Here is a 12,402-nt window from a genome sequence, read left to right as displayed (position 1 = left end):
TGACAACTTATGAAACAACATAGGAGAAAATAATGAGATGTGCTAAGAATGGTTTTGCTTCTGACTACTGTTAGTCACCAGTCTTGAAAGCACAGTTTACACAATTGACAATGGTAATTGCAATTTACACACATCAGACTATTCATTTTGAAATGGAGATGTTGTAACGTGGATAATCTCAATTTACAGCTATAGTACAATTAACACGGTCCACTACAAAAATGAAACTGAAACATGCAATCTTTCTTTAATCTGGAAAAGAAAATACTTCATTCAATTTAAAAACTAGATTTGGTTAATACTCATTAGTTAACACAGATAGCACAATTACATCTACTTATTGAAACATTCAAAGAGAAATTGACAGATATGAATAGGCAGGTAATAGAGGGATACAGGTAGCACAGAGGGAAAAGAATTTTAGTGTAGAAAGGCTTCATGTTGGTGCAGTCTTGGTGGGCTGAAGATCCAAAACAATAACACAAGTAATATATTCAAACAAAAGTTTGCCTTTTTATACTTACAAAATTTCTGGAAGGAAAATTAGTGAGAAAGGGGTATATGCTATCAAGGGAGCTATTGACAGAGAGTTGCAAAGTTTCACAACTTCTTTAAAAAAGCTTTTCACTTTTAAATATCAAAGTGAATAATAATCACAATTGCCCATGTTATATTCCATCTACCACTTGTAACCCACTCACTTAACATGTCCCATCTCTGCAATCTGGTGTTCGCCTCACAAAACGTGTTATCATCAACAAACTTAGACAAAGAAACAGAGTAATCAGTAATTAAGGGATTTTCATTATTTCTTAAGATGCTAGCATCCTTATCAAGAACTGCATTTGTTGCAGTCCGGGGGAATTAAAGAAACAAAGCTAACTTTCGACCAAAACCATCTTAAAGGAAAAAGGAGTCAGAGAATAATGCTGAATAGAAGTTTATCTGAGTAAACACAAGGATGTTGTAGCCTTCGTATTTTATATATATATACACACACACACACACACACAAAATGATTTGGGCCTTGTCACAGCCGCCTCCTTGCAAGGTTTAATGCTGCTCCTTTCATCTTTATTTGGCATACAATGCAGTAAGTAGTGAGAATGTTAACCAATAAATCAGACCACTGGCAACAATGTGAAAAACTGCTTAATGAAATGAAATGAAATGAAATGACATGACATGACATGACATGAAATGGAGGGGTCACTTGCTTTGGTAGGAACAGGCAGGTGCAGAGGTGAATACGACTTTCATTCACCAAAGCATGGAGCACAAAGAGAGTTTGCTATTAGCCAGTGAAGCCTAATCTGAACAACTTCCACTTCAAACAATCACTAAACACTGCAAACAGTATGCAAGCAAGCTCAAACAAACAACCTCAGCCATTACATTAATGGCAAGTGGAACTAATAAGACAGTGTTTCAAATATAACTTGTACAATGTGCACAATGCTCTGGCATTAGGAGTTTAAAGTGTTAAACATGTATGCTGGAAGGCTGGCTGATCTGGAAGGGAGTACACAACAAGTTTGGGAACCTCTGCTCTAGCAGCTGAGACTGCAGATACCTGAAGCATTCACACACACACTAATCATTTTCACAAAATCACCCAACATGACATACATACTTTAGGGTGAAACTGTCAAAAGCAATGGTTTGACAATCACACTAAGGAAATTCACTGCCTGTTAGACCACAGTAACATGAACCAAGCACCAAATATACAATGCAAACCTGGTCACTAGTATCATTTTCATGCACAGATATACAAATTTGCAGAAATAGCAGCTTCTATTATTTAGAACACTGAGCTGCTCATTATTTATTTCATTTCAAAAAGGTCTACCTTTATTGTGAGTCTCAGAAAGAGACCATTTATATTGATTTGCAAAAAATTGGCAGAGACACATTTCTGCCATTAAAAGTAAAAGAATCCTGCAAGATCAAGATTATTCAATGTGAGGTCGTGGGGGGAGAAAGGGGAGGAGACAGACAGAGAAAGAGAGAGAAAAACAAAGAATGCCTTAATACTGTGCAATATTTCTAGTGACTTCAAAGAGTTCCATGCCCAGCATCATCAGTGACAGGCTTAAAACCGCCATTATTTCATCTCAGTATTACATTGGTTAAAACATCTCTCTCAACTATCACAACCAACATTGAAAACACCACAATACACCTTGTTCTTCACCGCTTCACTGGACCGACAGCTCCAGAGACTACAAAGGTAATTTTACACTAAAAAAAATCCAAAAAGTACTTGTACTCCAAAATGGAACTTTTAAAAAAACAATCAGAACTCAAGATATGTTGAATGAAATAACTGAGTAACCTTAAGCAATCTTTGACAAAAGTACATTCATTTCTATAATTTAAATAAAATTTGTTTGCAAACAATCCAAGACTTGAGACTCAAATCTACTTAACCATTTTCACAAGGAAAAGAACTACATAATACTTCTTGGGGAAGCACCATTCTGATCAGCCTTTTGGAGTTGCTCATATTTTGCACAATTTCTGCATTTGCAATCACAGTCAGCACATTTTCAGGTATTTATTCCTATTCCCAAATTACTGATACTGATATAATTCACATGGACAAAGCATACAAAATAAATAAAAGACTGTTACTCCAATGTTTTGCAGGTGGTACAATATCATTTGTGTAATTTTCCAGATTGAGTTACGTCCATGCAGTGGCAGGTGAAGCTTAATTTAGGTAAATGCAAGGTGCTGCATTTTGGTAACACAAACAAAAGTAGGACTTACACAGTTAATGATAGGGCCCTGGGGAGTGTTGTCGAACAGAGAACCCTATGGGTTCAGGTACATAGCGTTCCTTGAAAACTGCAATGCAGGTAGACAGGGTAGTAAAAAGTGGTGGTGTTTGGCATGCTTGTCTTCATTGCTCAGACCACTGGAGTATAAGACTCAGGACATCATGTTGCTATTGTGCAGGATGTTGGTAAGACCGCTTTTGGAGTACTATATACAGTTCTAATTGCCTGCTATAGGAAAGATATTATTAAATGGAAAAATTTACAAGGGTGTTACTGGGATTGGAGAGTTCGAGTTATAAGGAGAGACTGGATAGGCTAGGACTGTTTTTCACTGCAGCATAGCAGGTTGAAGGATAACCTTAGAGGTTTATAAAATCATGAGGGGTATAGATAAGATGGATAACAAAGATCTTTTTCCTAGGATGGGAAGTTTAAAACTAGAGGACATCATTTTAATATTTAAAATGCACCTTAGGAGCAACTTGATCACACAGAGGGTGGTTCTCATATGTGGAATGAACTACCAGAGAAAGTGGTTACAACATTTGAAAGGCATTTGGACAGATTTAGAGGAATATGGGCGAAAGGCAGGCAAATGAGATTAATTTGGAAACCTGGTCAGCCTGGATGAGTTGGACCGAGGGCTCGGTTTCTGTACTCACTGACTCCGAGTGGCTGGCTAACATGACTCTGGAGGTGTTGCCATGGTGGATGCACCAATAGATAATGATTGATAGTTAATTGCCAAGCTTTGTTTAAACTTAAGCCAGGAGGGCACTTGTGGTACAGTGGTAGTGCTCTTACTTCTGGGCCAACGTTCAATTTCCACCTGCTCTAGGAGGTGTATAATAATATCTCTAAACAGGCAGACTATAAAATCTGTAGAATCAAACTAAAAAAAAAATCAATTTAAGCTTGGCAGGTTATCTCAGATAGGATCAATCTCTTGATCAAAGTCAGTAACCAGGAAATAGCCATCAACTATTTTGTTTAGTTGGAACATGTGTAATGCAGCGACATGTTCTGTTTGTCCACAAAGAACAGGACCCTGCACATTAATAAATGTAGTACACGTAAACATTCCATGTTGTGAACGCAACTGACAAGTCTTAAATTGTTTCAATGTCACGACTTAGCTAGGATGAGCGCACCAATAATTGTATCCCACTTTTCCACAAGCCATCACATAATACACAAGTTCCCAATTAGATCAGTAAAACAACAAACTTGCCCAACTGACTGCTATGCAGGACTGAAGCAATTCATACCAGCTTTTGTCACGAACATGAAATAACTATATTCATTGTAATGCACTCAATTTTAACAAACAGCAGAGAAAAGAACGGTTTCCTAATCCCCTACAATGTGGCTTAAAGCAAAACTCTTCAATAATCTCAAACATACATACACACAATCATTCACAACGAAGCCGGATGGTTTGGCATAGATATCAGGAGTAGGGAAAACAAAATTCTGAAGAGGATCGGTGCTGGGTCCTCTACTTTTTATCATTTACATAAATGATTTGGATGTGAGCATAAGAGGTACACAGTTCGTATGTTTTCAGAAGACATCAAAATTGGAGGTGCATTGGACAGCAAAGAGGGTTACCTCAGGTTACAACAGGATCTGGACCAATGGGCTGAGAAGTGGCAGATGGAGTTTAATTCCGATAAATGCGAGGTGCTGCATTTTGGGAAAGCAAATCTTAGCAGGACTTATACACTTAATGGTAAGATCCTCGGGTGTGTTGCTGAACAAAGAGACCTTGGAGGGCAGGTTCATAGCTTCTTGAAAGTGGAGTCGCAGGTAGATAGGATAGTGAAGGTGGTGTTTGGTATGCTTTCCTTTATTGGTCAGAGTATTGAGTACAGGAGTTGAGACATCATTTTGCAGCTGTACAGGACATTGGTAGGACAGTGTTGGAATATTGCGTGCAATTCTGGTCTCCTTCCTATCGGAAAGATGTTGTAAAACTTGAAAGGGTTCAGAAAAGATTTACAAGGATGTTGCCAGGGTTGGAGGATTTGAGCTATAGGGAGATGCTGAACAGGCTGGGGCTGTTTTCCCTGGAGCGTCGGAGGCTGAGGGGTGACCTTATAGAGGTTTACAAAATTATGAGGGGTATGGATAGGGTAAATAGGCAAAGTCTTTTCCCTGGGGTGAGGGACTCCAGAATTAGAGGGCATAGGTTTTGGGTGAGAGGGGAAAGATATAAAGGAGACCTAAGGGGCAACCTTTTCACACAGAGGATAGTAAGTGTATGGAATGAGCTGCCAGAGGAAGTGGTGGAGGCTGGTACAATTGCAACATTTAAGAGGCATTTGGATGGGAATATGAATAGGAAAGGTTTGGAGGGATATGGGCCGGGTGCTGGCAGGTGGGACTAGATTGGGTTGGGATATCTGGTCAGGTTGGACCGAAGGGTCTGTTTCCATGCTGTACATGTCTATGATTCTATGACTATTTGGTACTACATAATTGTGGAATTTGTATGGATGATTGTAGATGTGTAGGACCTATTTTTGATCTTGATTCTTGTTAAAGTTACCAGAGCAAGCTCTCATTCTGGGAATTCAGTCATTTTGTTTTTGATGATTGGTCATATGGAACCTGAATATTGCTGAAAGAAAACACATTGTTGAAACCTTTGATCTTGCACTCAGGAGAATTTGCAAAAATACTAATGTAAAGGGAACAAAAGAGCATGACGATTGGTTGGTTGTTGATTGTTGTAACATTGTAGTGGAGAATGTACCAGTTAAATGATGACTTCAAATGTTGCTTAGATTTAAACAGTTATGTTGATCCTAATTAGTCAAACTGTTGCCCAGAGGAATAAACCAGAATATGGCTGTCATTTATATTCAAGTGAAGTAGACTGTAAAGAACAGGACCCTGTTCCAGTGCCTGCAGTATGCTATTCTGAGTGTCCAGCTGACCGTTTCAAATTGGATGTCTGCATACCTGTTAGCACACCCAGGTTTGTTGGACAGAATTTGCTCTATCTTTGAATCACATGTAATGTTGAACTTTGTGTATAGGATTTTGCAAACAGAATGATTGGGCATAGTCAGTACCTTGTCTGTTATAAATATTTGAAGAGAAAACTGTTTAGTGTGATTCACCAGTCTTTCAGGCTTATAGCCTATACACGTAATGGCACATGGGACACTGAAATTCACATACAACACAACTTCAGTGTGATAGGCAGAATATCGTTGGGCTTAACAGCAGGTGCAAATACCATTTATATTGTAACTGTATAGTATCAGCAGGAAACAGCAGGCCTCCCTCGCCTGTTGCTCACATTTTTTGAGATACCTCAGCTAGACTGAGCACTTCTTATAACTGAAAATGGCAGCCTTCAGCTTGTTCATGAGTTTGCATGATATAGCAAAAAATGATCTGATCAGCTTAGCCACTGTTCCTACAGTATAGATTTGTTGCACCCTATTTCAGCATCAATCTTACACGATGAGCAAATGGCTTAGGCGCTATTTACAAGGCAAACCTTATAACAAACTGGAACTGTAGGAATCCCAGTAAAAGTAGGATTGCAGTAGTCCATGGTAGAGAAATGTCTGGCAGATTTCTCAACTAGCCTGTGAAGAAAAAGGAACATTCGAGTGCTCAGTTTCAAGGGTACGTTTAGGCAAAGGATGAAGTCCAGTAGAAGGTGTAAGGAATTTCTTAGGTGTTTATCTGCGATTGATTTAAAAATAACATATTTGTTATGTACGTAATGGAAATGTTATTCTTTAAGGATAAGGAATCTCGGAATTTGAGCAACAGGTGAAGCTTGCTGGTTCATGCAGATTTTCTGCTTAAGCAACATGAGTGATGTTCAAAGCGAACAGGATACTGCTGTCAAGCCACAATATGTGTTGGTTGTAGTCCTAATGTGTAATACAGTATATGGATTTCAGTGGCATGGCATTGCATAAGTAGACCATACTTTCCAACTCTGGTGAATCATACCATGCATACCCTTTGGCTGTTCAAAGCATAAACAAGGTACTGACTATGCCCAATCATCCCGTTTGCAAAATCCTATACACAATGTACCAACCAGCCCATTCTTACAAAAGTTCTAGACTATGTTCGATACTAGATGTGATTCTGCCATTGGGCACCATTTGCTGAATAATCCCGAGTGTACTATGAATCACACTCTTGTAAGAAAACTTGCATGTTTCCTTTCTGGATTGTAAACTGGAGTTGAAGTTGGATTACTCTATAGCTGAAATATCAGGAGAGTAAAGGCAATTTGAGAAAATCAAGTGAATTACACTGTCTTACACCTTAAATAAAAATGATATTTTTTGAATTACTGAGGAGGATACTTTGAGACTGAATCTTTTGTGTTAAGGAAAGACTGCCTGATGGTAGCCTTATGTTTAGTTGAGCTATAGTTTGTTGCAGTGCTGTGCAACCAAAGATCTCCAGAGCTGTCAAAATTAAAACATCTCTCTCTTCCTCTCATGCAAAAAATCCCAAGAAAACTTAAAAAAATGAAATCCAGCAAGAAAAGAGCTATGTCCAGAAATCACTCTGTGGCCAAGCACCACTCCAAGGCTCTGTACATGCCAATTGACATGCTGGTGCAATCACTTCCACTTTCTTCAACCACTGCCACATGTAGACCTTGGGTCCGTGCTGTGGAATTTGGAGGAAATGTATCCCAAATTCAATGGGGCAAGTATCTAAGTTAAGGACAACCATTGCTTTGCAAATAAGGGTATCATCTTTGCTGAAATCTGAGGCTACTTAGAGTTATAGATAGAGTCATAGAGATGTACAGCATGGAAACAGACCCTTCGGTCCAACCCATCCATGCCGACCAGATATCCCAACCCAATCTAGCCCCACCTGCCAGCACCCGACCCATATCCCTCCAAACCCTTCTTATTCATATTCCCATCCAAATGCCTCTTAAATGTTGCAATTGTACCAGCTTCCATCACTTCCTCTGGCATCTCATTCCATACACGTACCACCCTCTGCATGAAAAAGTTGCCCCTTAGGTCTCCTTTATATCTTTCCCCTCTCACCCTAAACTTATGCCCTCTAGTTCTGGACTCCCCCACTCCTACCAGCCTTTCTTTTCACCCTAACAGCGACATACTTTCCCTGGATTCTCATTAACTCATTTCTAAAGGCTTTCCATTTTCCAGCCGTCCCTTTAACTGCGAACATCTGTCCCCAATCAGGTTTCGAAAGTTCTTGCCTCATACCGTCAAAATTAGCCTTCCTCCAATTTAGAACTTCAACTTTTAGGTCTGGTCTATCCTTTTCCATCACTATTTTAAATCTAACAGAATAATGGTTACTGGCCCCAAAGTGCTTCCCCACTGACACCTCAGTCACCTGCCCTGCCTTATTTCCCAAGAGTAGGTTAAGTTTTGCACCTTCTCCAAGTAGGTACATCCACATACTGAATCAGAAAATTGCCTTGTACGCACTTAACAAATTCCTCTCCATCTAAACCCTTAACACTATGGCAGTGCCAGTCAATGTTTGGAAAGTTAAAATCCCCAACCATAACCACCCTATTATTCTTACAGACAGCTGAGATCTCCTTACAAGTTTGTTTCTCAATTTCCCTCTGACTTTTAGTTCTAAAGATTCCTGATTTGGCCTCAGGGACATAAGACCGTGCACTTTGCCATTCAATTGATTTGGCCCTCATCACACTCCTCAGCAACTGTATTCCACCCAAGATCCGACTTGGCAATCATCAGCTGAGTGGCACATTCTCGTAGAACCTCCGTAACTAGGTTCACGACACTGCTGATGGCATGATCCCACGGGGATTCCTTTAATAATCCTTGTTAATGAGTCTAATCAACTGTGGCCAAATTAAAGAACAGACCTGGATTTGGACAATTCAATTTTTCTCTAGCCTGGTCCTTTTCAACTGTATTACATACACAGCTCCTTGTACATGTGCTCTGTTATTTCTTTGCTGGAGCTCTTCTTCATTGATGTCCACAAAGCTTCTGTTCGTACTGCTTCTCGATCCAGGATCACCTGGACCAGTATTTCATATTCTTCAAGAAAAGTATAAGTAATGCAAAACTCGTAAAAGTCCTTTCCAAATATTCTTAAAAAAACTGCAGGTGCTAAAAGCTTTTTAAATACATTATAGTTTTTACTCGTTGTGCAGCATCCAGGTCAAAGATTGCAACAATCACACAAAATTTAAATACTTCTTCTATAACAAAAACATAAAGCAACACTGACTAAACACTATTTCAGTAGGTAACTTTTTAAACTGTAAACTGTAGAAAAGATTAATATTTACAAACAACTTAAAATCGTTATGGTTATATTTTGCTTGATTTTCATGAAAGCAATTCAAAAATGATTCTTACCTCCCTTACAGCTGGTAACCTCCAATCCACAAACTGACAAGCACAAGTGCGGGTTACTCTGAAGATCTCTCCCCTAAGCCGCTGTTGTGTAACTTTTCCAGCTTTATGATATCGGCCTCTTCAATTTGAGTACATGCTTCCACTTATAGTTTAGAGATATGTAAAAGACTCACTGCTTCCATCTCTTTCTCAGACTCTTTTTGACTGAATGTGCAATGTCAGTGATACTTTTAGGATGACCTGCAACCAGATCATACAATGGGTTCCTATGGGCGCTCCCCTGTCAGTGTCCAGGGTCACGGCAGTGAGAATCACATTAGCCTTGCAGGAATGCTGGTTATCCTTTAAGCTTCCAACTCCTTTCTATCTTGAATAATGGTTAAACTTTTTTTAAAAACCTATCTGTAGGCATGACATTCACAACACTTTCCTGGGATTTGGGAGACTAACATGAGCCATGAGCAAAAATGCTTTTGCCATTGCATTTCATGGCATCATTTTCTCAGTAAAACAATCTGGGTCTCTCTTTAATCTGCATTATTTAACATACCTTGCCAACCTGAAAAAGACCCATTTGGACCCACTCTCCACTTTCTATGAAACAACCAATCTTTTCTATCCACGTCAATATGCTAGCCCCTCCACCATGAACCTTTACTTTCCAGAATAACCTTCGGTACTGAAGTTCAACAAATGCCTTCTGGAAATTCAAGAACAGTTCATCCACTGCTTCCCTTTTACTCTCACCACATTACCTTCACAAAAACTTAACAAATTGGTCAAAAGTATTTTATCTTTTACAAATCAATGCTGACACTGCCTTATACTCTGAACTTCTGTGAATTTCTTTCACAATAACTTCTAACATTTTCCCCATGATTGACTTTAAGCTGGAAAGAAACCCCAAGAACTGCAGATTCTCTAAGTCAGAAACAAAAACAGAAATTGCTGGAAAAACTCAGCAGGTCTGGCAGCACCTGTGAAGAAAAATCAGACTTAACATTTTGGGTCCGGTGACCCTTCCTCAGAATGGCAGGCTTAATAACAATGCCAGGGGTGGATTTAAGCGCATGGAGAGCAGTCAGTTCAGGGACAGAAAAGGTTAGAATGGGTAAGGAGGGGGCAGAGAAATTGAAGCAACCAACGTCACAATGACAGTTCTTAATGAACAGATCGAGTACATGTAAAAAGGTCGGGGGGGGGGGATCTAAGATGGCGGCGATCTGAGAAGATCATACTGCAGAGCTTTGCATCACATCAGGAGCAGGACGATCCTTTAACCCACCCAACCCAGGTCATCAGGATTTCTTGGGGCGCTGGAAAGATTGTGGAGCCCCAAGAAACATTTAAAAATTGACTTACCTGTATCTTCAGCTATCCAGAAATGCCTAAAAAGGGAGGAGGAGCATCTGCAGCTCAGCCTGCAACAGTCTCGGAGCCGATTACTCTCCAGGACCTGGTGAACCAGCTCTCGAAATCTCGTGAGATGTTGGGGAAACAGATTGAAGAGAAGATGGCTCCAGTCTCTCTCATGCTGCAGAAGCTTGAGCAGCAGCTGGGAGACCTGGAGAAGAGGACGGATGAAGTGGAGCGCAGGGTCACAGTGGTGGAAGCTGATGCCAGTTCATTTAAGGAAGAGATCCAAGCCCTGAAGATGCAGGTTCGTAATTTGCGTGACCAAGTGGATGATCTTGAAAACAGGGGCAGGAGAAAAAACATTCGGATCATCAGTCTGCCTGATGGTAAGGAAGGTGAGCGGCGTGCGGAATTTGTTGAAGATTGGCTTCCAAAATTCCTTGACTTGGAGACTTGCATGAGAGGATTGAAGATAGAGAGGGATCACGAGGTCGCAGCACGGAGGTCGGGTCTGGGTCAACGCCCTCGTCCTTTCTTGGTGCGATTCCATCATTACCAGGATAAGGAGAGAGTCATGGAGGCTTCCAGACTCCAGGGGAAGGATCCAAAGGCCCTACTTTACGAGGGGTCTAAGATCATGTTTTTTCAGGACTTTTCAGCGGCGGTGATCCAGACACAAAAATCGTATGATGGTGTCAAGAGAAGATTGAAGGAGCTTGGGATTCAGTACTCCCTGAGATATCCGGCAGTGCTTCAGATCACCTTAGATGGATCCATGCATCTCTTTGACACATCGGAGAAGGCAAGAGACTTTGTGGACAAACTAACCTAATTTAAACAATTGTAGTATGTATAAATATTGTTGCTTGGGTATGCGTTTATCATTCTGTAAAAGAAATGGAGGAAATCCGATTGGAGCTTTGTTTTTCCCCTTTTTTTCCCCCACGATTGATAATAATTTGGTTCAAACTATGTCTGACAGTGGTGAAGATGTACATTTTAAATTGCTAAGTTAGGACCTACCAAAGGATGGGTGGGGTACTTATTCCCCTTTTTTTTATAAAAGAACAATTTTTTATTCATATTGATATTCTATGGGGTGTTTATTCTTTTTAGCTTGTGCTTGCGATGCAGCTCTAGCTGGGAGAAGTGAAGGTGGTTGAGATGGTTAGATGCCTATTTATGGGTAGTTCGGGACGGGTAGTTGCCCCCTCCAGGCAGGGGGTGTGTTCCCCTACTCAGCGCTATTGGCGCTTTATATGTTGGTTTGTTTTCTGATTTTTGTTGTTGTTTATTTTTAATAATTTTGTATGTTTGTTAAATGTAGTGGTTTTAGTTTTTATATTTGGTGGACCATGCGACACTAAGGCTCAGCAATTTGTGGTTTGGGTTCCTCCTCTCTGGAATTTAAATGTAATTGCAGAAGATTATGGCTAATGATTTGATTAAATGGTGTACCTGGAATATCAAGGGAAGTCACTCACCAATTGAGAGGAAGAAGGTACTCTTGAGTCTTAGAAAGGAGAAGGTGAATATTGCTTTGTTAAAGGAGACACATTTGGATGACAAGCAGCATCTGAAAATACAGCAGAATGGCTTTGACCGAGTTGATTTTTCATCATTTAATACCAGAAGTAGGGGAGTGGCTATATTGGTAAGGAAAAATCTCTCATTTAAATTGTTGGAATGTGTTAAAGACACATACGGGAGGTTTGTAATTCTAAAAGCCTTGATAAATGGGGAAGAATATGGCATTTTAAATGTTTATTGTCCCCCAGCTCATCCTCTTAAATTCTTGGTAGATGCTTTTTCTAAATTGAGAAGTATCAAGTCTCGGCACATCATTATAGGGGGAGATTTTAAATGCTTCATGGACCCCACAG

General features: G+C 40.0%; 1 protein-coding gene across 4 annotated transcripts in view; it reads right to left on the bottom strand.

Moving 5' to 3' along the window:
- Window positions 1-12,402, bottom strand: part of mvb12ba (multivesicular body subunit 12Ba) — a 182,846-nt gene that overhangs the window by 142,076 nt on the left and 28,368 nt on the right. The gene's annotated exons all lie outside the window — the stretch shown is intronic.

This window comes from Chiloscyllium punctatum, chromosome 49 (genome assembly GCF_047496795.1).
Source record: "Chiloscyllium punctatum isolate Juve2018m chromosome 49, sChiPun1.3, whole genome shotgun sequence".
Taxonomy (NCBI): Eukaryota; Metazoa; Chordata; class Chondrichthyes; order Orectolobiformes; family Hemiscylliidae; genus Chiloscyllium; species Chiloscyllium punctatum.
Note: the sequence above shows the minus strand (reverse complement) of the source record. Positions and strands in the feature narration are given on the sequence as shown.